This window comes from Miscanthus floridulus, unplaced genomic scaffold (genome assembly GCF_019320115.1).
Source record: "Miscanthus floridulus cultivar M001 unplaced genomic scaffold, ASM1932011v1 fs_866_1_2, whole genome shotgun sequence".
In the NCBI taxonomy this organism is placed as follows: Eukaryota; Viridiplantae; Streptophyta; class Magnoliopsida; order Poales; family Poaceae; genus Miscanthus; species Miscanthus floridulus.
The window spans coordinates 17,730-43,281 of NW_027097372.1; the positions used below are offsets into that span (position 1 = coordinate 17,730).

A 25,552-nucleotide genomic window follows, 5' to 3' on the forward strand; every position below is an offset into this window, starting at 1 on the left:
ATGAGATCGATAGCCCATCCCCGGAACGGCCAAGGTTTAATTATAGGGTTCATAGCCGATGCAGGCGCTCTTTGAATATTACCAAACTTTTGACACCCCTAACATCCTTTAAAATATTTAAAACAATCTTCAAGAATAGTCGGCCAATAGTATCCATTCCTTCTGATCATCCACTTCATCTTGAAAGCCGATTGATGCGCCCCACACACTCCTTCATGAATTTCACCCATCAAACTTTTCGATTCATCACTGCTAACACATCTGAGTAAAACTCCATCTATAGTTCGATAATATATTTCATCATCGAGGAGCACATACTTGGTAGCTTGGAACCTTATACGTCTTTCAACCTTTTTATATGGATCCTTTAAATAATCGACAATCTCCTTTCTCCAGTCATCGGTATCGACTGCCGATGTTAGCACTTCCTGAATAGGCTGATACCCTGAAGCATGCTGAGCTAGTCGATTAGCCTCCTCATTATGCAGTCGAGAAATATGTTCAAGACGAAAATCTCTAAATCCTTTCAACAATTGCAAACATCTTTCATAATACGAAATCAAAACTTCACTTCGGCATTCATAAATCCTAGCCAATTGATTTATAACTAGCATAGAATCACCAAAGATTTCAACAGCATCGGCACGTATCTCCTTCAGCAATTCTAACCCTTTTATCAAGGCTTGGTATTCAGCCTGATTGTTTGTCGATGTAGCAACAATCGGCAATGAAAACTCATACTTCCTTCCTTGAGGTGAAATCAACACAATGCCGATACCTGCTCCTTCACCACATGTGGACCCATCGAAGAAAAGTGTCCAAGGAGCAACCTCCAGAGAATCCACTGTATTACAATGCTGAGTGACAAAATCAGCCATAACTTGCCCCTTAACTGCCTTAGTCGATTCATAACGTAGTTCAAATTCTGATAATGCTAAAATCCACTTGCCGATTCTACCACTTAATATCGGCATCGACAACATATACTTGACTACGTCGTCTTTGCATATGACCGTACATTCGGCAGATAACAAATAATGTCTTAATTTGACACAAGAAAAGTATAAACACAGACATAATTTTTCGATGGCCGAATACCTTGTCTCAGCATCCACTAATCTTCTGCTCAAATAATAAATAACACGTTCTTTCCCTTCAAATTCTTGAATAAGAGCTGAACCGATAACGGTATCATCAGTTGACAAATACAACCTGAAAGGTTTCCCGTGTTGAGGTGGAACTAGCACTGGAGGATTTGTTAAATATTTCTTAATTTCATCTAGGGCTAACTGCTGCTCAGCTCCCCATACAAATTCCTGATCGGCTTTCAATTTAAGTAATGGACTGAAAGCCTTGATCTTACCTGACAGATTAGATATGAATCTTCTAATGAAATTAATCTTACCGATCAAAGATTACAATTCAGTTTTATTGGCAGGAGCAACCACCTTGTTAATTGCATCAATAGACTTCCTACTGATTTCGATGCCCCGCTGATGCACCATAAAACCCAAGAATTGACCTGCCGATACACCAAACGCACATTTATTAGGATTCATCTTCAATCCATGCTTCCTTGTGCACTCCAGTATCTTTCGTAGATCGGCTAGATGTTTTGTGATATCTCCAGACTTAATCACTACATCATCAATGTAGATCTCCACTAATGTGCCGATGTATTCATGAAAAATAAAGTTCATAGCTCTTTGATAAGTAGCGCCGGCATTTTTCAAACCAAACGTCATGACTATCCACTCAAACAGCCCTACATGACCTGGACATCTAAAAGTAGTCTTGGGAATATCTTCTTCAGCCATGAATATTTGATTGTAACCTGCATTACCATCCATGAAGCTGATAATTTGATGTCCGGCTGCAGCATCAATCAACAAATCAGCAATCGGCATTGGATAGTCATCCATCGGTGTGGCTTTGTTAAGATTCCTGAAATCAATACAAACACAAAGTTTTCCATTTTTCTTATAAACAGGAACCACATTAGAGATCCACTCTGCATATCGACACTGCCGAATAAACTTTGCCTCAATTAATTTAGTTATTTTGGCCTTAATGTTAGGAAGTATATTAGGGTTGCATCGGCGCGCTGGCTACTGATGTGGCCGAAATCCAGATTTGATAGGTAACCGATGTTCAACTACCGATCGGTCTAATCCAGGCATCTCAGTATAATCCCAAGCAAAACAATCTTTATACTCTTTTAACAAATCAATTATTTGCTGCTTACACTTGGAATCTAACTTAGCACTAATAAAAGTAGGTCTTGGCCTATCGTCATCACCAATATCTACTTCTACTAAATCATCTGCCGATGTAAACCCTTGACCTAATTTTCCATCATCGGCAAACCTATCCATTAAAACTCTTCTTCAGAACCGACTGCTTGGATCGGTGGAATTTCATAATCAACAACTCTAAGGAACTATTTTTCCCAAACTTCTCCTGATATGCATTTAGTTCGCTCATAAGTATCTGATTCTGCCGATGCGATGATATAAGAAGAATCACCAGGGACAAACTCAATCTTATCCCCAATCCACTGTACGAGGCATTGATGCATTGTAGAAGGAACACAACAATTAGCATGAATCCAATCCCTCCCTAGAAGCAGATTATATGCACCCTTGCCATTAATAACAAAGAACGTCGTCGGCAAGGTTTTGCTGCCGATAGTCAATTCAACGCATACTGCCCCTTTAGCCGGTGACACATTGCCTTCAAAATCCTTCAGCATCATATCGGTTTTGGTCAAGTCTTGATCTCCCTTACCAAGTTTCCGATACATCACATAAGGCATAATATTAATCACAGCCCCTCCATCGATAAGTATCTTAGATACAGGCTGCCCATCAACTCTGCCTTTCACAAACAAAGCCTTAAGATGCTATCTCTTGTCATCGATAGGTTTCTCAAAAATAGCCATCATTGGATCTAGTGTCAACTGAGCTACTTGATCAGAGAGAACAACTTCTTCCTCATTATCAGATAGTGCCAAAAACTCCATCGGCAACATGAATACCATATTAACATCTACCGATGAACCCTTATTTTTGTGTTTTACCTGCCACTGCTGATGACCGGACCTCTCATTGGAGGAATTTTCCTCTCGGTATAAATCCTCTTGATGCTCACGTTGCATCCTCCTTTTCTGTGTCTTTGTCAGACCCTCTGGGCACCATCGAGGAAACTTGGTTTTCCAAACCGGCTGATAACAGGTCCTAGTTGATTCTACACGGCGTATATTAGGGTCCCTGTAGAATATTTCTTCATCGGGAACTCTTGCGTTTGCCATTTCCTCAAGCTCCTCTTAATTCCTTAGAAAATATCCAGCGCATTTACCAAGCCTCTCATGTACACTAAGTCTGCCCCCCAGCCGATCATGCACTGATGCTCTGCCTCTGATCGGCTTATTGATAAATAAACCCTGATTGCTAGGTTGAAACCTCTTTTCTGACCGATTGACCCCATAATAACCATTGCACTCAGGGCAATTTTCAACAGTTGGCAATTTAATACCTTCTTCCCAGCAATAGATGAAAAACGGGCACCTCCAATGATCTTTATGCCGATACCATTCTTCCCGACGTCTCTCTTCTTGCTGTTGTCAATATCGGTCATTACGCTGACGCCAACCCTCCTGCTGCCTTCGATGAGTAATCACAATGCCAGGTCAAGGAGGATTTTTGGAACTACTGCTTTCTCCCAGCAAACCCTTACTTTTTGCATCATCGGTAGTTATCCGATGTTGGGGATCCACTGATGCGTTTTTCTCAGCAGCCTCTGACGTCAATACCTTGGTCTTCCCTTTGGCCTCCAACATATTTGCTGGAAAAGGGTGTTGATCAATTTTCATCGGCTTCTGGGCCTTGGAAGTACCAAACTTAATTCTCCCAGATTCAATAGCCGATTGTAACTGTTGCCTGAACACCTTGCACTCATTTGTACTGTGTGAAGTTGCATTGTGTCATTTGCAGTACAAGATCTTCTTCAACTCTTCTGTCGATGGGATCACATGATTAGGTGACAGCTTAATTTGGCCCTCTTGAAGCAGAAGATCAAATATCTTGTCGGCCTTGGTGATATCAAAGGTAAACTTTTCTGGCTCTTTCTGACCAAAGGGACAAGATATCGGCTTTTTATTCTTAACCCACTCAGCTAAGCCGATAACTGGTTCTTCATCAGAATCAGAATCTCCTACTTCTTCAACAAATGATACTTTTTTACTCCAATTCTTTTTAGGTTCAAAAACCCTAGTATCTTGATCAGAGATCCTTTGCACAAGATGACTGATGCTTTCAAACTCCTGAGAAGCATATCTGTCTTTAAGATGTGGCAATAACCCTTGGAAAGCCAGATCGGCAAGCTACTGATCATCCAGCACCAGACTGTAGCACTTATTATTTACATCTCATAGCCTTTGCACAAAGCTTTCTACCGATTCATCATTACGCTGTCTCAATTTTATTAAATCGGTAAGCTTCTTTTCATGGATTCCAGCAAAGAAATACTTATGAAATTGTTTTTCTAGATCAACCCAAGTAATAATAGAATTTGGTGGTAATGAAATGAACCATGTAAATGCCGATCTAGACAAAGATGATGAAAATAATCGAACTCTTAATTCATCTCTGCTAGCTGCCTCTCCACATTGAATAATGAAGCGATTGACGTGTTCCATTGTTGATGTATCATCTTGCCCAGAGAATTTAGTGAAATCTGGTACCTTGTACCGATTTGGGAGAGGAATTAAATCATATGCAGGAGGGTATGGAGTCCGATAAGAATAAGTATTGACCTTGGGCTTTATCCCAAACTGATCCTTCATAATTTCTGCTATCTTATCGGCCCAAAAAGCATCAGCCTCCTGCTGACGAACTGGCTGAATTTCTACGGGAGGTGCCTGCTGATATCCCTCCACATATCTTTGTGGCCCACGATCTCCAGCAATCGGCGTATTTGCTGTTATTTGTGGTCCATTAACCTGTTGGAAAGGATTCATCGGCTGAGCTGCCGATGCTTGATTCTGGAAACCAGCTTGCATATGACCTTGTTGAATCCCTGCAACCTGCTGATTTTGCTGAACTGTATGTTGAACAGGTAACTGTCCTGACCAACTATTATTAGAACTCATCGGTACAAAACTTACCGATGGCTGGTAATTTGCTGACATTGTTGGATAATTATAACCAGCTTGAGGCATGAACTGAACCCCAGTTTGACTTATAGCAGGGGCTTTCTGCTGCATCGGCAGTAAGCTTGCCGATGGACTTGAATTGGGTGTTTGAACCAAAGGCATCTAGAAACCTCCTGGAGTTGGTTGCACAGTAGTTGCTGTGGCATATTGAGGCACTTGAGCCATCGGCGAAACAACCGATGGTATAGGAGCTTTTCCTACTGCATCAAACACTTGAGGTAACCCAGGATTGAAAGCAGATGACTCCGGAGGCATACCATATCCCCACCAATTAGCAGGAATCTGGCTATTCTGAGACACAGGGCCTGACATAGCTGATGCCGATAGATCTGTATTAAGCTGAACTCGTCCTCCTAGTAGTACCGGATCTGATCGTATCGGTGTAGATTGAATATTAGGTAAGCTTGCCGATACTGGAGGGGAAGTAACTTCTGCACCCACAACGGCCGAGGGAGCCGATGGAGTATTGACAGATGCCGGCTCTGGTTGGTGATAGGCAGGCCCAACGTAATGCGGTGACGCTTGTCCTTCTTTAAGAGTTCGAACCACAGCATTATGAACAGTATTGGACAACACATTGGAATGATTAATCAAAGCATGATTTACTGCAGAATTAACCATCTCTTGAAGTTTACCAGGATTGGAGTCAAAGGTAACCTACCGAGGCAACGGCAAATCTTGCTTCTGGATGACTTGTCCACTCTTGTTCAGGCTAAACAATTTTAGACAAAGCTGCCTGTATTCTTCTATAGCCTTTTCCATAGCCTGCCTCTGCTCTTCCTTGAGATCTTCTTCTGATACCGCAATAATGTTCCCTGAATCGATCTCGGAATTGAACATATTGATCGGATTGATTGGTCCCACCGAGCGTGCCAAAAGATATGTTGATGCAAAAAGTGGATCTGCAAACACAAAGGGCTAATACCCGAATCGATATCCAAAGCGTGCCAGTCGATTTGACCTGTTAATCGACAAGGATGAAGATACGAGCACTTTGGTCCTGACAACAGCGATACGCCCGGAAGTCACGGCCAAGAGGTACTCACGCGGAACTCGAGAATCGCCGAAGGTCGCACTGAAGCGATGCAACTCGCCGAATCAATGAGAACTCGTAAAAAGGAAAAATATGTAAATTGACGAAGTCGCCGAAAAGTAAGTAGATGCAAATGGGAGTAAAAATTGGTTTTGATATTGATTCATATATATTACATTGCCCCTCAATCTATATTTATACCCTGATCTAAAGAGACATAACCAAATACAACTAGGACACCAAGTCCATATCTAAGGAAACACGTGACTCTTACATGAATCATACTCTAACAAATATAGAAAAGGAAATCAACTCCTATCTATTTCCCTGTCCACCTTAATTACGATGGAAATCTCACCGACCTCCTTTCCATCGGCATACTTCCTGTTTCATCGGCAGTAGTCTTCAAGCCTTTCTTCATCGGCATCGACAATAACATCTCCAACCTTATCGGCAACGCCCGAGTCTCAATCAACCTTTCCATCGATCACCACCATTCATCGGCAACCATCTTTACAAGCTGATTTCCATCGGCTGTCAGCGTATACAGTAATTGTCCTCCTGCCGATTAGCCCACTCTGATCATTTTGACACGTGCAAAAAACGGTGTCAACACAATTAAGTTAGGTCATGGTAATGGCAATTGATTGGGCAATCATTGTTGTCATGCCCCTATGATGGAAATAATTTCGATTTTCAAAGGATGGACGACAAGGTTAAGGATGGACTAGTTCTAAGTGTTGTTTGGTGTTGAAGAGACACTTAGAGTAGTTTAGGACTTGGTTTTTCCTTTGACCATACTATTAAGGGGGATATGGACTAGTAGCTTGACCTAGATGAGTCTAGTGGGTTAGGTGTGGTGCACACTTGTCAAATCTAGTACTAGGTAGCTCTAAAGTAGTCCTAACATCAATTGGAGAAAACTTCATTCACATATGATTTTGAGTTGGAAGTGAATGAAGGGTCAAATGTTGACCGGACGCTAGTCCCGGTGTGACTGGATGCTGGCAGTAGAGTCCAGTCAGTTCATTTGATCAAGTGAAGTCATCTGGATGCGACCGGACGCTGAGTGAAAAGTGACTGGACGATGGGTGCCAGAGTTTGGTCAACTCCAGTATGGTTCCAAAGAGGGAGAATCCTGATCAGACGCGTTCGGTCAGTGCTGATCGGACGCTAGTCAGGTTCCGGGTACTGACCGGATGCTGAACAGCAATGTGACCAGACGCTGGGTGCTAGAGTTTGGTCAACATTAGTAAGGGTCCAGAGAGCAGTTTTCATGACCGGACGCAGGTCAAAGTCCGATCACAACTTAACTGCTCTATGGCGGGGAGGGTTGACCGGAGCGTTCGGTCACCTCGCAGAGTGCTGACTTAAGCACATAACGATTCGTTTTGAATGAGGGGGTATACATACTTTCTCTATTCATTCAAGGGAGTACTCTTGCCCATTTCAACAGCTATGAAACACCCTTGAGAGTGCCAAGGAGAGCAAGAGCCTAGTGAGGTGATTGAGATTTGAGAATCTAAGATTAAGACCTCATTAGTAAAAAGAGAGTAGCAAGTGTGCATCCACCCTTCTCATTAGGCATGTTGTGGTCAAGTGAGAGTTCTTGCTTGTTACTCTTGGTGATCGCCATCACCTAGATAGCATGGTGGTGATTGAGAGTTTGGTGATCATCCGCCGGAGCTTGTGGATGACCCAACTCAAGTTATGAGCGGTTGTGGGTGACTCACCGCGATGGAGTATCGAAGAATCAACCCATAGAGAGCACTTGATCCTTGCGCAGATCAAGGCTGAGCTACACCCTTGCGTGGGTGCTCCAACGAGGACTAGTGGGGAGTGGTGACTCTCTAATACCTCGACAAAACATCGCCGTATTTGTTCTTCTCTCTTTACTTTAAGCATTTATATTTGAGCAATTCAATTCTTGTCTTTACATTCTTAGAATTGCCATGTTAGAGTTGGATTGGAACTTATGGTGCTAAACTTTTATGCAGTAGATCAGTAAAATCACTTTCTAGGCACAAGGGGTGAAGTGGGTTAAGTGTAGGGTTTATTTATTGCAAAGAATTTTAGAATTAGCCCAATTCACCTCCTTTTGGACATCTTGATCCTTTCAGTCACAAAGTGATAATTCAGATGCACTGATTGACCAAAAAAGTAAAAATATCCCAAAAAAAAAAGAAAAAAGAAAACCCCCACAGCAGGGGCAGCCCAGCAGCCGACCGCTGGCAGCAGGGGCCAGGGGCACCGCACGCGGCTGCTGCCGTCCACCACTCAGGTTCCGTCTGATTGCCCTGAGCGCCTGACCAGTCGTGCACGCGGACCCATGGCCAAGCGCAGGCACACAGCGCAACACAGCCACTCGGCGGCGGCCACCCGCCGCCCACTACCTGCTGGGATCTGGGAGGAGTGGAGGAGAGCCGCTGCTTGCCGCAGCTCGCACGCCGGCCATCGCGCCCGCGCACGCCGCCGAACGTCCGAAGCTGCACCCGCACAATGTCGCCTCCGAGCAGATGTGTGCCCTACGCCCCTTCCTCCTGGCGAGCGCAAGCGCGAGGGTGAGGGTAGGTGCGACAGGAGGCGGCTGCGTGGGCGTGCGCGTGAGGGAGCGTGATTGAGGGGGATCACGGGAGGGGATAAAGCGTGATTGGAGGGAATGGATGGCGGGATTAGACGAGAGCCAAATTCCTTGCATTGATTGTGTTGCCTCCTTTGTTTCCTCGCTTGCGTGTCGGTGGACTCGTGCTCGCGGGCGAGCAGCAGGGTATCATAGGGGAAGGCAGACCGGCGAGGCGATGCATTGTCGCACGAAACCAATGTCTTATTTTACTCTTTTTAGTTGTACCTATACTCAAACCTATACTCTTATACCGTCTCCAACAAGCATTACCCAAAATACAAGACACATTCCATGTGTTGTGTAGTGCTACAAACAAAGAGTTCAATTGAACTCATTTTTGGTATTCTCCAATAATAAGACTTAAAAAAACCTTTCTATAAATAGGTCTATGGCCTGTCCACAACTTCCCCTCCGGTGGCGTCCACACGTTCGCCCTTATGGAAAGACCCACGTCAGGAGCCGTCCTTGGCAGACCGCGTAGCCTTAAGACTATCTCCAACAAGAAACCCATATGACCACCTAAATCCAAAATGGACAGTAAGAGACTCAAAATCAGCCTTCAACAACGGAAGACCTATTTTGAGTTGCCTAAGAGACAAAACCCAAATATGAACATCCTCTCTCCTGAAAACTCATTTGTAGAAATAATTTTTTTTGGTTTTATTATTAAAGAAGATGTCGAATAGATATTAAATATTTTGCCTGTAAGGATGAACGAGCGTTGTATCGTGGATGTCGTGGTCTGTGATAGCCTAAGCCCTTCCGCGCCACCTCTCCTTAGATAAGTGGGTTTACTGTTAACGCACTACGCGCCGCCTCCGCCGCGTCGCCTCCGCGGCCGCCTGCCTTCCGCAGCGGGCGCGCGGCCCTTCTCGAGACCGCCGCACAGGCCCCCCTGCCCCATCCAGCCCCGGGCTCCGCCAGCTGTTGATCCTGCCGTCGCTGGGGAGGCCACATGTAGCCCAACGGAATCGTCCTCACCGGAGCCGAAGCGCCCAGCGAGACCTCAGCCGGACTCCTCCGCTCTTGCTTCACCGGTGGCCTTGCCTGCTGTGTGCTCCCCTCCATAGCGCAAGGTAACAGCTCCCCTCCTTTGCAGTTCGTCATCTATGCTGCCGTCATCAGTACGATCCGACGGATTTTTTACGGGTCCCTGTCTTTTGACTTCCATACCAGCAGTATCTGTTTCCAAAGTCCAGCACACTTGCATATCCGGCGAAGACGTGTTCATCTTGACAATCCATACCAGGGTAATGTCGCCTCTACCTATGTTGTGGGTGATTAGGTCTACTGTTCTATCTATGCATTCTTTAAATTCTTTGGGGTCCCTACTCTGCAGCTGCCCACAATTCCGTTCCTCAGCAATCCGACCACCACAGCGTTTCTTAACGCAGGAGGTGTACATTCCCGGCTGCTTCCAAAAACGACGAAGGTGGCTCCTCTCGATTTGCAGAAAGTTCAGTGCCGTCCCTCCGCATTCGACGTTGCCGTAACCCATCGCCTGCTGCTTCCGAAGTCGAACCCTTTTCAAAAGTTCACATTACTGAAATTAGTTTCCAGTGTCAATAACTTAGATTCTGCATTCTTTCTCTCTAAGAATGATATCAGCTACTAAGATTCTTCTATCCTCTTGCTTCCATGTAAGGGAGATATTTGTTTCTTAGTGCATACTTCATGCTTCTCGAGATTAATATGTCATCAGCATGGGCATGTTTCGTACAGAATTCAGGCTACCACTTGATATTAACCTAGCAGACCTTTTTGCAATTTTGGACTGCTTCATTGCTAACCCAGAATCGACTACCTGATCATTTTTTTTCTTCCATATATATTTGTGCTCATATTGACGGTTGCTTTTTAGGTGAATCTGCCTCCCTTTCATTTTGCCAATCACTTTCGCAGCCTCTTCCCGCTTAGGGATCATTTCCCTGTTAAGGTATTTGCTTTCCAGACCAAGAGAGTACCGCTTCCTTTTTTAATATACAGAGACATCAATCACTATCCTCATCTTGCTACGAAAAAAACATCTACATGAATAAATGCTATGTAATCTGTCATGTATAGGTTCCAGCTAATATTGAGAGGAGAGATACAGATATTTGTTGCTTGCATTTTTTTTCCTCATTATTTTTCCCAGTGATTTCTACTTACATAGAAAGGTTGAAAATTTGGATTCGGGTATGTTTCCCATTTATGAAAATGATGTCTGAAAAGAATGATGTGCTTTTACTTAGGCATGCAGTTCGTGTGTCATTTCAGAGTTGTAAAATATTTAAATAGATCCAATTAATTCAGGACATTAAGATAAATTAGATTCCAATTGTGCATCAGATTAAACTGTGGACTTCCGTTTTGATCATACAAACCAATAAACTGTGGTCTGATTTCTTTCCGTACTATATAGTCCCTAGATTTGCCACGACCACAGTTGACTGCTGCTGCTGAAACACATACGGAACCTAGATCAGCTACAGCTTTTGGAAGACAAAAATATGTGACAGATTTTAATGAACAGCAGATATGCTTACAATGATCTGCTTATGTTTTACGCAGGTCTTTCACTTTTGGCTATTTCCGTTCCAAGCCACTTGATCCTATCTTCCTCCGGTGATCAGGTATATTCTACCAAAATGCTTATATGCAGTCTAACATGTACATCCAGATCCTTACCATGTGCGCCCACATATATACCACGTCACATGTACTTCACTCTGTACACCCGTGCAAAGGCTCATATGTTTGTAATTCACCATATGTGAAACTGTTAGACGTGCTTTTTGTCATCAGCGCAACAGCGATGGAAATGTCTCTTCTCCTTTTGTGTTACTAAACATCGGTGTTATGATCAATGATAACATCCACTGATAGTACCCACAGATAGCCCATGCGACCCCTCCGGCACCGTCCACGCGTGCTGGCTTCTTGAACCACCTTAGCGGCATCTCGTCCCCTGCATCCGTCCGAGAAAATAAAAAAAAGCGACCTCGCAGCACCTACGCCGCCAGCCGCCGGGTCGCGCGTGCGCCCAATGGCACGCGGCCCTCCTCGAAACCGCTGCACAGGCCCCCCTCAGCTCCTCTCTCGCTTATTAGTCATTCATTCCTTTTTTCCGCAGATTGAGAAACTGATGGAGAGGAGCGCATGCAAGGTGCTTGCTGTATTGCCTCTACCCACACGTATATCCTTTTTTTAATTATGTTACTATTGCTCCTTTCAGTTCCTTCATGTACTGTTCACTGATATGGAACTCTTCTCCTGCTGAGAAGCATGATGAGGCCTTCCTTCCAACAAAGCATGTAATTTTTTGATTCCAGTAGGATAAGTACACAATTTTCTAACATCTTATACAGTAGTGCTTCAATTCTATGGATTTCTGAAAAAAAAAGTTGCTTACTGACTTCGGAGTTTCACTGTCTCTAGCATTCTGTATTCATACAAATGCAAAGGACTCCTACAAATGAAATGATAATTGTGTATTTTGGGTAAAAAATCACAATGGGCTGAATGCAAAATTTATATAAAACTTAGAGGACCTTAATTAATTTAGATGACTACAAAGCAGGATACAAATTCCAAGTAAATTTTATTAGAATAGAATTTTGCTTCTGCAATTTTGTTTTTTATCAGTGTTTCTTTGCTTGGGCAATAGGAGCTCCAAATATCTTATATGGTTCTGTAATTTACACCATTGCTAAGATAGCTCTCCTTATTGCTGCTACTGCAGCCTTCATCATATTGTTGATAATTGGCATCCCGCCAGCTGTTGATCCTGCCGTCGCCGGGGAGGCCGCATCCCGCCAGCTGTTGATCCTGCAAAAAAAGAGTAACTTTTTCCCTGTTGTTCATTACTGTACACTGACATAAAGGAGAAAGGCTACACCTCAAATAGGTGCTAAAATGAATTGATCCCAGTATGACACTATTTTAATCTTAAAAGAAGGCTAAGAGGTCTAACTCCCATCCTCACCCCTAGAAAATTCAGCTTTGTTTCGTAGTCACTACATGGTGATTACTACAACATGCACGAATTTTATTATTAGAAAGTCTAATCTTCCTGCTAATCCGCTTTATAAATGTTATAGTACCTGCTAATCAATAGTCGGTTAAAAAATATTTAGAATGTTGGCAGTTCTATTACAATAAATTTATTAGGCATGACAACATGTTCTCTGTATGAAGCACTTTACTTGAGAAGGCATTTTTCAGAGGAAAGATGGACTTCAGTGTTTGTCCAATAAAAGTGCCATAGTGGATACTTAGGCACAGTGATACTGTATCCCAAACATATCTTGAGTTAGTGGATTTACTGCCCTACTATTACTGATTGACTCTGCAGAAAAGGTAGTACGGAGAAACTAATGGTGTTCTTGGATATATTGAGTAATGGGATGCTATACCAAATACTGATGCTGCAGTTGTGTTCAGCCCTTGACAAAGGTGAAAATATTTGTCCTCACTATTTGTTAGTTTACATCTTTGCAAATAATCTGAACTTTGCAATTTGGGGATTACTCTATGAAAGAAAACCAACGAAGCCTGATCACACACTGTCCCTGAATTGTTAATGCCTCATCATGTAACCCTTTTCCTTTTAATGCGATATATGTGATTGAGGACTTCATTTCAACATGTTAAGCAACTTATGATCTTAAGGGAGACACTCTTTTTTGCAGGTATCAGAATGTGGTACAGCACGCACTGCCAGTAATTGCACATGCTAGCGACATTGTTCCCAATATTTGCACAGGCCGCTCTGGTGGAAAGATGGTGGCCCAACCTTCTCTTCTTGCCTATCGAACTAGCAATGGCTACTTCCCAACAGTTTTACAGGGAATGGCTGCTTCCCTATGGTTTTACAGTCTAAGACGAACAATTCTTAGAGCATGGGATTGCCGCTGCGCTATGCAGCCTTACCGCTATTGAATTATACGTATACATATATGTGTAAGGACAATCAATTACTCATCTATAATGACCATATGTTTAAGATCGACTATAGATACATGTGTGTGCACCATCAATTACTCACCTATACATATATGTCAGCTGGCTCTGTCTAGCCCGTGGCAATTGCCGCAGGGTTCTGGCTAGTAGACCTCAATTAACGAAATTCACGTAATAACCAAGAAGTAAAACTATTGTTTTCTTGGCTAGCTGTGGTGCTTTATGTTCATTGAATAGTTTTTTGAAGTTGGTATCATACTTTAGGGAAGAGAAACACCAAATGTGTGCTCACATTAATTTTATTTTTGCAAATAGAAATATTAAAAAATAAATAATAATTTTAAAATAAGGCGGTTATGGGCAAACATCTAACCCATATAGCTAGAATATCAAATTAGCTCACAACTAGGCCCAATCAGCCCATGTACCGTTCACGAGGGGGTGCTGTAATGTCGTGCTACCGACCCCCATCTTTGGCATCAAAAACCCTAGAGCTTTCCTATAAAAAAACCCTAGAGCTTCCTCTCCCCATAGCAGCCACCCTTCTGTCTTTGTTTTGGCTGCCGCACATACTAGCGAAGAGGAGAACATGGGAGAGGAGCTTAAGAGGAAGAGGTGAAGAGCGGGATGATGCCCTTTTTGTTCACAGCGGGTATACATCCCTACCATCTCCCATAGATCATGTTTATCATCTGATTCTATCTTTGCTTTGGCACCTAGATCAGCAAAGTTGTTTGCATCAGCAAGAGAAGGGCAAAGGTTGATGGTTGAGGAATCGTCATCTTTTCTCGTTTCCCAACTATTTTGCACATAGGGAAATCCAAGGTGATTCTTACCTCTACTATAGAACATGTATCTACAATGTTTTTGGCAATTTAGTTTATGAGAAAGGTCAATTAGAGGCGATATGATGCTAAAAACCTTCGAGGCAATTGCTTCCCTTGTATTCTGAAATTTTCAGAATAGATTGTTTCTGTTTATCATGTCATTCGGTTGCCATAGTGGACAAATCTGCCATACCCTTGAATGTAAAAGTTGTTCATAGCTTCAATATCTTTGAGCTCATCAAATTTCAAGATTTTAGACTATGTGGTTCAGGAGTTATGTTTGTCTTAGTGTGACTGTTGCTGTTCTGATGATATTCTAGACAGTAACTGATTGATTCAGGTTTTGGCCCTATTCGGGATCAAACTAGTTTTCCTAGTGAAAACCATAGTTGTAGAGTTTTTAATAAGCTTTCCAACGGTGTTTAACATGCTAGCATATGTTTAGTATAACTCCAGTTATGATTATTTTATTTGACTTATTTTATCGTCACAAAAATTGTTTATGGGCTTGTTTTAGGTACCTTACTGCCTTTAACCTCTAAAAGTTGTAACATGAAAGTTGTATATAGTGCTGTTTTCTACCTTCTGGTGAATTTTCATAATGGTTGGACAAGTGGTTTAGTAGATATTGACATTTTACCTTTGATTGTCCGAATTCAAGACAGATTCTATTGTCTGGACTCAGCGGAAGTTTAGGCATGCTTAAGTTCAAAATACAAATAGTTTGTCTTCATCAAAGTCATAGGCATTGTTTTGAAGTTTCTAAGTTTGTATTTATCTACTGCAATTGCTCTTGTAGATTTAAAGATACATAAAAACAAGTAGCACTGCTGCTGTTAACCGAACGTAGTGCTATGGTGTGGTTTGCAGGATGGGTTAGGGCCTAATAGCACTTTTCATGCCATTCTTTTTATATTTGTGTGAATGTACGAACTGAGTTTATGTCAGGTGGTATTGCTCCAGATCATGGCTAGTGCCTTTTGCATCACTGTTTTGATGCAAGTAAACGTAGTTGTGGCTTTGCTACAGTTTTAATGTGTTATTTACTTCTACCACTATATCTTAATATCAGAAATATGATGAATAACCTAATGGTCTGAATTAATTATGTCTAAGAAATCCAAATCAAAATTTATTGTTTGGTATTCATTCGTTTGTGGTTATGTTTTGATGTGAGGTTCAGCTTATAATGTTTGGTGAATATGAGCATGGTTATGTCATATATGGATGAGGCTTGTTGGTACTTATGATTCGTTGGAAGATTTGAATCTTATGTTATACTTTATTTTGGGCCAAATTTATTCTTTTGCGATATGTCGTTGAAATAGTTAACTATTGAACGAAGTGTCTCATATGCACATTGCATGGCATAACATTTGCATTTGAAGTTATGTCACCGTTTGCTAGCCGCGACTTGTACCGGTACAACATCATATAGTGTCCCGTGGAGGGGTATGATGCACACTCTTATAGTGTCTCGTGGAGGGGTAAGAGTGCATAAGAGCATGTCATTTGCATTACATATACATTCCTTTCATGTGGTGTGAAGTCTATGGAAGCGATTGAAAGCCCTAGTTTGGTTTTAAATAATTGATGAAACTTTAGTGTACTAACCTGTTTACATCAAAATTTGGAAATAAGAACGCGGAAACTCGAAGCTTCTAAGATTGTATCATCAAGGAATCGATCAGATGGGAATCGATATCGGCTGGTTTTGATGCAGTGTCAGAATTGGCTATTTTATAGATGACGTCAGCGGACAACGTCAATGGACTACGTACGGATGGCGTCAGGGAGAATATGTCGGACTCTACAAAAAGGAAAAGATTAGAGTCCAAGTTATCTTGAGTTAGGAATGTTTTCTTTTATTCCAAGAATTGTAATGAGTCATATTTGAGTATGATTCATGTTTAGGTTCCGAGTATAAATATTGGGCTCCAGTTATTGTAAGACATAATCAATCAATCAATACAATTACTTTATTTGACATCATGCCAACCCTTAGGAGTAGGAGTACTGTAAATCTCGACGAGTTCTTCAACAAGCAGGGCTGCATCGACTGATCGACCTCCAGCTTGTTTGTGAGTACCGTCATGACTTGTATCATACTTGTAAAGCCGCATCAGCCGATTGATCTTTTACAAGTATAATATAGGTTAGTTATCGATCTGTATCATTATTTGTAAGGCTGCATTAGCCGACTGATCTCTTACAAATCATAATATAGATCAAAGTTATCGATCTTGTGTTAAATAACTTGTTGTTTAATATGATATCATCAGTTATCGAATCTGCTAAGATTAGTAAGATTTTCCTTGCTGTTTTTGATTGATTCACCAGCTATCGATCTTGTTATATTTAATGTTTTATTAATTGTAACAAATCACCTGATTGACATAGAGATAGATTGGCATCATATCATCTTAATTGGTTGTCCTTTGATCCAGTCACGCTTTAAATCTTATAATCTGCTAGATCGGCTATTTTATCTCTATTCCAATCAAACATAGTACACATCCAAAGACGTGTTTCAATCTTGAACAAACTCAATAGTTAATGAGATCTAATCTAATGACACTACCATAGCTACATCGATCCGATCGAACCTCACTGGTAAGACTTTAGATCAGAAATTATCGATGAGTGATTTTGTTCATGATCGAGATATGTACTCTATTTATTTGCTATGCCTGCATCGGCTATTTTAGCCGATTAACCTGTGCTTTCACACATATAGCATGTTTTCCATGAACCTGTCAATATATAGATGGTTTTATAAATTCTTTAGCTTTAGTTTGTTACTATTATCATAGTTGTATCGATCCGGTCGAACCTCACTGTTGATAATAACAGATTAGATTCAGAGCGTTTCTAGATCCATTTGTACTAGATAGTCGATTTGTTTGCATGTTATATCATTTCCCGGTAAACTTATTGGCTCAATGCTTTACACTGGTTATATCCATCTAGCTGATGAAGTTTCTTCATATTACTTATATCTAGGTGCATCGTACTTGCTATCATAAATCCATTATGACCCGTGAGCATCACAGTCCTTAACAGTCGATTTCTCCTTGTATCAGCTATCTAGTCGATCCCTCTGTTTGACTGCTCTCGAAGCAACATATTTGGAACTGTCGGGGCAACACCGATATGTTCCACCCTAAATTACTAATAAGCTTTCTCTCCTTATCAATTATAGGTCAAATTGATTGGCACGCCTTTGGGATTTTCAGGACCAACTAGTCTTGTGTTGAAGCCAAGCAAGATCTACGAGTTGACCTCACTCAGATCGTCCGGTTTGCTATGTATTGGCTGCATTGCCACATTTTTTTTTGCACCAACACACTTTTTGGAACACCCGGTGGGACACACAATCGTCATGGTAGCTCACAACAACAGGGACATTCTTATGGTGCCTTATGATGACTTACCTGATAAGGATAAAAATGTCATTAGTAAAGCTATAGAGGAGTTTTAGAACAAGTGTTTGTTGTCCTACACCAAGACACGTGACAATAAAGTTGTTCAGAAAATATCCACTACCAAGAGTTTTAATACATGGGCAGTCAAATACAGATGAAGCTGATGATAGGTGTTTCTTTGTAGATGCTGTAAATAAATCTGTTTATGATGCCATGTTGAATCATAATACAGCTTTCTTGAACACATTCCATAATACCATGAAGGATGTGTTTCATGGATATCCAATTGATCAGATTGGACCGACTTATTACAATATCCCACATCCGTCAACTCAGGGGACTAATCAAGCCGGTACTAGCCATCAAGAAGCAGCACTAGTTGGCAATGATGATGTCTAGGTAGTTTAGAGCTCATCTGAGCAAGTTCAAGGTGCTACTACTAATCAAATACAGTATAATCCTAGATCATCAGTGCAGCATGTGCAACAGCCGACGGAGCAAGTTCAGAATCAAATAGTTAATTTTGGCACATCAGGCCAAATACCGTCGTCGTCTCAAAAAAATAGCACCATTAGTTCAAAGGATTCATAGAGATACGGATCCTAACATTTACAATCAGAAATTTCAAGCAGCAAATCAGCAAAGGACTCAACATATAGAGATTCCACAAGAATATCATTATGGCACATATTATAATACCCTTCATATGATTCCAAATCCAGGGTATCAAGGTATCCAAAATTTTAATCCGTAGATGGGTCAACAATTGCAAATAAGTCCAAATTCAAATGCTGATGAGTTGTTGCTCAGAGTAACCAAAATGATGAAGAATCAGTTCGGTTTAAAACCAAAAGGGCAGACCTTTTCGTACAAACATCCATATCCAGAGTGGTATGATTTGGTTGCTCTTCCTATAGGCTTCCAGAATTTGCTAAGTTCACTGGTCAAGATAGTACAACTACAATAGAACATGTGAGTCGGTATCTTACTTAGTTGGGCGAAGCATCTAATGAAGAAGTTCATCGAGTTCGTTTCTTCTCTTTGTCCCTGTCAGGATAAGCTTTCACCTGGTTTTCATCGTTACTAGTTAATTCTATTACCAATTGGACTAACTTGGAGAAGAAATTTCATACATATTTCTATACTGGGACAGAAGAAAAGAAAATCACGGATTTGACGACCATAAGGCAAAGAACTAATGAATCGGGTGCTGAGTTTCTTCAGAGGTTATGAGAAATGAGAAATTTGTGCTTTTCATTGAATTTGACTGATGATCAGCTAGCTGCTTTGGCTATTCAAGAGATGTTGCCAACATGGAGAGAAAAACTGCTTGGGCAAGAATTTGACAATTTAGGTCAGTTGACTCAACGGGTGGCAGCACTTAATAGCCAATTCCAGAATATGCGTAGAGATACCCGATTCTAGAAGAATGCCGCAATTGCTGAAGCTGATAATCCATATTTAGTTGATGATGATAGTGAGGATCATGAAGAAGAAGAGATTGCTGCGGCTGAATGGAATTGGGGTTAGAAGATAGTAATGGTTCCAAATCCTTTGGGAAAAGGAGTTGAAGAAAGTTATGATTTTGACGTCACAAAATCAGACAAGCTCTTTGATTTCTTTCTTGAGAAAGGACAGATCAAATTGCCTGCCAATCATGTTATATTACCTCATGATCAGTTGAAGAATAAGAAGTTCTACAAATTTCATAACACTACTTCTTATTCTACTAATGAGTACAGAATTTTTTGGCAACATATACAGAGGGCTATTCAGCAAGGGAAGCTTAAATTTGATACACCTCGGAAGATAAAAGTTGATGATAATCCTTTCCTAAAAGATTAGAATATGGTTGATGCTAGGTTGCTCAAAAGGAAGACTAAAGTTCTAACATCAACTAGGGCAAAAGAAACTAGGACAGTTGATCCAGAGACACAAATATCGGCTGATGAATATAGAGAAATTAGAAGGCGTCATGACCAAAAGAAGAGCCGATATGAGCAGGAAGAGACGTCAAGAAACGGGGTGATGAGGCTCTCAAATTTTGTTGAATAATTGGCAACGGCAGAAGGAAAAGGATTATCAGCATTGGTTAGAAGAGAAAGAATATCAGCGTCAACAAGAAGAGGAGAGGTATGAAAGAGAACAAGTTGAATTACATTAGAATTGTCCTTTTTTAGACATTGTTGGAATGAAGGTTTGAAATTGTCTACTAGAATTAATTGCCTAGAATGTAGTGAACAATATTGGGAGTTTAGGCAATCTCAAGCCAACCGCTGGTCTATCTATGCTCGAGTTGAGTATCATCATGATAATATGGATCGGTGCTTAAAAAATAGAAGTGTTCATGATTGGCTTGGGAAGCGTGTTGTTGATCAAAATTGAGCTGATTATGAAGAAGGTGGTGATGAGGAAGAGTATGTTTGGTAGGAAGGGCAATGATGTCCAGGTGGTTGAACAAGAAGCTAGAAAAGAAGGGTACAACGCCTAAGGAATAGAGAGCTAGAACAGGCTCAAAAATCTAGTAAACCTCTAATATGGCATGCTAAACAAATAGATGATAAGGGTCAACCATCGGCTAATATTCAAATGGCTTTTCTTTTGACATCAGAATTTAGAGCTCCAACAGATCAAGGTCTATTAAGATTTTGATGAATTGGAATATGAGGCGATAGTTGCCAAATTGATAGTGATACAACAAGCTATATTTGATAAGCCAGTCAAACATCGACACTTGAAGGCTTTATATGTGAAAGGCTTTGTTGATGGGAAGCCGATGAGCAAAATATTGGTGGATGGAGGTGCTTCGTTTAATCTTATGCCTTATACTACTTTTTCAAGCTTGGTAAGGGACCAGGAGATTTGATTGAGACTGACATGATGCTTAAGGATTTTGGGGATAATGCATCCAAGACCAGGGGGGCAATAAACGTTGAATTGACAATTAGAAGTAAGACTTTGCTCACTACATTCTTTGTCATTGATGGAAAGGGTTCATACAGTTTACTCCTTGGTCGTGATTGGATTCATGCAAATTGTTATGTACCATCGACTATGCATCAATGCTTGATTCAGTGGCATGGAGATGATGTTGAGCTAGTTTATGCTGATGATTCTGAGTATAGCAACAGCTGATCTAATGTATTGGGAACTAGAAGATTTTGAGTGTTTTTCTGGCAAGCGATGGGAAGGAGGCTTCATTAAGATCAATGGTGAAAGCCAACAGCCGATCCAAGTAGTAGGCTCTGAGAGTTTGTTTTAATGGATAATCCAATAGATGATATAGATGGTAAACTAGGACATAGCTTTACGTCGGACGATGAATTAGAGGAGGTAGATATTGGTTCTAGAGATAGACCTAGGCCGACGTATGTAAGTGCTAAGTTGGATCCTGAGTATAAGCGAGAATTGATAGATTTATTAAAGAAATTTAAAGATTGTTTTGCTTGGGAATATTATGAAATGCTTGGTTTAGATCGGTCAATTGTTGAACATCGGTTGCCAATCAAACCTGGATATCGATCATTTAAACAAGCTCCAAGGAGATTTAACCTAAATGTTCTTGATGATATAAAAAACGAGACTAAAAGATTACTAGAAGCAAAATTTATCCGATCATGTCATTATGCAGAGTGGATATCGAGTGTTGTTCCTGTGTATAAGAAAAATAAAAAGTTAAGAGTTTACATCGATTTTAGAGATCTGAACAAGGCTACACCCATGGATGGTTATCTAATGCCAATAGCCGATATGTTGGTAGATGCAGCAGCGGGGCACAAGGTTGTTAGTTTTATGAACGGTAATGCAGGATATAATCAAATTTTTATGGTTGAGGAAGACATAACAAAAACAGCTTTTAGGTGCCCCAGTGCAATCGACTTATTTGAATGGGTTGTGATGACCTTTGGTTTGAAGAATGCAGTTGCAACTTATCAGAGAGCGGTCAATGGAAAGTATCTAAAGAAATATTATCCTAGCATTTGGATTAATACTGGATAGCCGATTTATTCAGTCATCGGCTCTAAAAGCTGATGCCAGAAGGGTATCGCCTTTAGTTCAAAAAACAGACCCAGAGGGGTGAAAGCTGATACGACATGTATCGCCTATAGAGAAAAAAACAAACATACACACAGATGATCATGATAATCGGATTCAGAGATGAGTTCATAAGGAAGGGCTTTATTCATAGTTTGTTCCTAGTACAAACTACTCAAAAACTTTATTTATGACATCCTGGGCTGAGGTGATGTCCACAATGGCTGTTGCGTCGTCGTAGAAGTCCTCAATCAAGTCCTCATGCATGTTGGGATCATCAGCCATCGGGAAGCCTGGCTCCATGATGCGAAGGTCGTACCCGGTCTAAACCTACGCCGTGGCTAGGGCCACTACTATGCCATGGTGAACACCGTGGAGGGCGATCTCTTGGATGCGCGCCAGGACGTCGTGTAGACGGTTGTAAGGAGAGGGCCCCAGGTGTTGATGGGCTCTCATAGCCACGTTCGCCGCCAGTGGAGGTTCTCCAATTGCCCCGTCAGGGCTGGCAATCATAGAAACAAAGGGGCTATCAAGACAAAGACAGTGAAAATTGAAATAAGGGTTTTCTTGAAGATTATCTTACCCACCACCATGGCACCGGATTTGGCCAACCGCGCCTAGACGGCATTGGCCTCTTAATTGGCGGTGAGGAGGGTAGCTTAAGAAGCCCCAAGGTGGATCTCCAGCTGACCGTTCTCCCGAGTTGCCTCAGAGTAATGGTCCTAGACCGCCCTCCACTCTCAAAGGAAACGCTGGGCATCGTCATGGTTGTAGGAGTCAGAGGAGTCCAACAATGAGTCTGGCATGACGGCAGCAGATGCGGTGGTAGAAGGCTTGCCAGCCCTAGGAGGAAGTGGCCGGAGGCTATCATTCAGGACGAACCTATAAACAAGATAGAAAAAATCATTGCCATGAGCGGAAGATGTCAATCTTACCTCATACGGCGGAGGCGCTGGCTCATTGATAGGTTCTCCCCTGGGACCTCTGCCACGTGCTTGTCCCGGTTGTCCTCGCCAGCCATAGGGTTTGGTTAGATCTAAAGGAGGAGAAAAGGGAACCACAACAGGTTTTGTGAAGATGGAAAGGTTGCGAGAGAATGGAAGCAATTGCAAGTATAGATGTGTTTGAGGCCAAAGCCTTTGGATGGTATTTATAGCTCTGAAGCGAGGTAGTAGATATCTTAGGACATGCAAAAGGCAACAACAATTAATATAAGGTGAAGCACGACCCCACTAATGCCGAAGAGAATGCGGCGTTGATAACTGAGGAAAAATATTGAGGAGTTTTCTTAGTGGTGGCCGTGTTTTTAAACTTAATTGGATTAAAGTCAGAGGTCTAGAATCGGCTATTTTCAAATCGGCTCTTTAGTCAAGATAAGAGATACAATACATCAATAGGAAATATGGTTATCATTGGTTCCACACAAAGTATATGTTACAAATGTTGGTATGCAGATTACAAGTTTAGAACATCCTAGATTACTTTCAACGCTTTTAGCCAGATAACATCAACTTCTATGATTTGTTGCTTGTCTCTTCGGCTGATCTAGGGATGTTCTCGAGGGTGCTGCAGATGGCTTTACCTTCTTTGACCTTGGTCAGCATTCCCTGTTTCTTCTGTTTAATGGCATTGTGTATTTAAGGTAGATTAGACTCATGGCGATCGATGGTAGCCTTCACGTTCTCCAGTTCCTTCTCGAGTTCTGCACACTTGACTTTTAGTTGGTTCATCTATGGTTTGATCCTGAGGGAGGAGTTCTTCAAGTTATCGATTAGCTGTGCTAGCTCTTTGGCCTCTTGTTTATTAGATTTCTTCTTGGCCAATAAAGCTTTATGATCAGATAGGTTTCTCTGAGCCCTTTTCACTCTTGGAGCTTGATCCTCCATGTTGGATAAACGTGTCAAAACTTCAGCAAGATTCGAAGGCAAGTTACCCTTAATGGCTAGGAAAGTTCTTCTGACCGGATCTACATCCTAGACCAAATTGGCTATATTCTTTTTTAGCATTGGTAGCATGTCTTTTAGCCGATTCTTTATCTCCTCTAACAAAGCTTCTTTGGAAGAGATGGCTGATGAGCTGATTTCATCTTTATCTATATACTCTTCAAACTGAAAGAGTAGCTCAAAGCTGGTGAGTTAAGCGCCTACAGGTGGGTAAGAAAAATTTTTGTTAAGAAATAACAAGTTGTTTGAAAATAAGAAGAATGAGGAGACATAGTACATTTTCTAGGGTAGTTTCTATCTGAGGAGAAGGAACAGCTGATGATGCACCAATGGTATCTGGTTGAATCGGCTCTGAACTTTGAGTAATGGTATCTGCAGACATCAGGGAAATTTTCAAAAAAGATTATGTTAGTTGCAAGAAGATAAACTAGGTATATGACTTTCTTACCATCAATTGTCTACTGGACTAGAGGTTTGATAGTCTGGGTGTCAACATCAACAGGATTATTTTCAATTGGTGGACTATCAGACTTCTGTTCTTGCGTGAATGTTTCTTCAGGGAGTGTCTAACATGATAAATGATCATAGAAGAGTGAAAATTGAATAAAAATTAAGAGTTTTGAGGGGATACCATGGTAGCATCAGGAAGTGAAGTGGAAGGGTTCTCATCTTCTACTGTCTTAGAAGCATTGGTTGTTTCAACCAAAATCGACTCCTTTTGAGGATTGGCCGATGAAGGTTTGGCCGGAGTTGATTTAAACGCCTAGGACAACGGTTTAGCACCCATAATAGATTGGGATGTAATGGTTGATAACTAAGAGGAAGGAATCAGAATTAGAAATTGAATATCATTTTGCGAAAGATCAGTTGATTTACCTGAGCAGCTGATGGTTTGGTTCTGTAGAGTCTTTTCCTAGTGGTGGTTTTTTGAGTCACACCTTTGGCTACCTTGCGTTTGGAAGACTGGTATGTAAGTATTGCTGGAGCAGCTGGGGTCTTCATCAGCTTCTTTAAGATGGGTGCTATGGATCCCATTCTTGAGGCTGGACATGGTGGATAGTATTCTATGGGATGCCCCTTCCTGTCCATGCTTGGGGGATCGAATTCGATGTCCTAAAAAAGTTTGTTAGAACAGTTGGCAGGGGAATTTATTGAATAATTTTTCTGAAAAGGAATGGTAAGTTACCTCACTGTCAGAAGTGAAATCTTCATCTAGAGCTATGCATCTAGGATGGACTGACCCACAGAAGAGATGGGAGTGCCATTCTTATCACTAGGAGTCGAACAGATTGGAAGAGAAGGTGACTCTTGTCTAGTCATGCAAGCAAAAGGAAGGAAGATTTGATCCTAGATGAAAGACCCTGGAGGCTTCCATTACTTCACTGATACCTTCTTTTGGCTTTAGTATATTCTTGAAGAACAGTTGAGGAGGCAGCTGACCAAGGCCAAATTGACGGGCCATGAAACAAGGATTGTAGAATTCGTAAGTTGGAAGATTTTCTGGGAGAAA

The 25,552-nt window shown here is 41.4% G+C and overlaps 1 long non-coding RNA gene across 19 annotated transcripts; it reads left to right on the forward strand.

Moving 5' to 3' along the window:
• Positions 1 to 9,614: 9,614 nt before the first annotated feature.
• On the forward strand, positions 9,615 to 13,862 carry LOC136533359 (uncharacterized). 19 transcript variants are annotated; one of them, XR_010778460.1, is made up of 9 exons: positions 9,615 to 9,944; positions 10,048 to 10,118; positions 10,208 to 10,804; positions 11,422 to 11,483; positions 11,746 to 12,016; positions 12,086 to 12,164; positions 12,593 to 12,691; positions 13,205 to 13,305; positions 13,542 to 13,862. It is a non-coding gene; the product is annotated as an uncharacterized lncRNA (long non-coding RNA). The 19 variants fall into 19 exon arrangements; XR_010778452.1 differs by having other exon boundaries at positions 11,984 to 12,044; positions 12,135 to 12,164; XR_010778453.1 differs by having other exon boundaries at positions 11,984 to 12,016.
• The last annotated feature ends 11,690 nt before the right edge of the window (positions 13,863 to 25,552 follow it).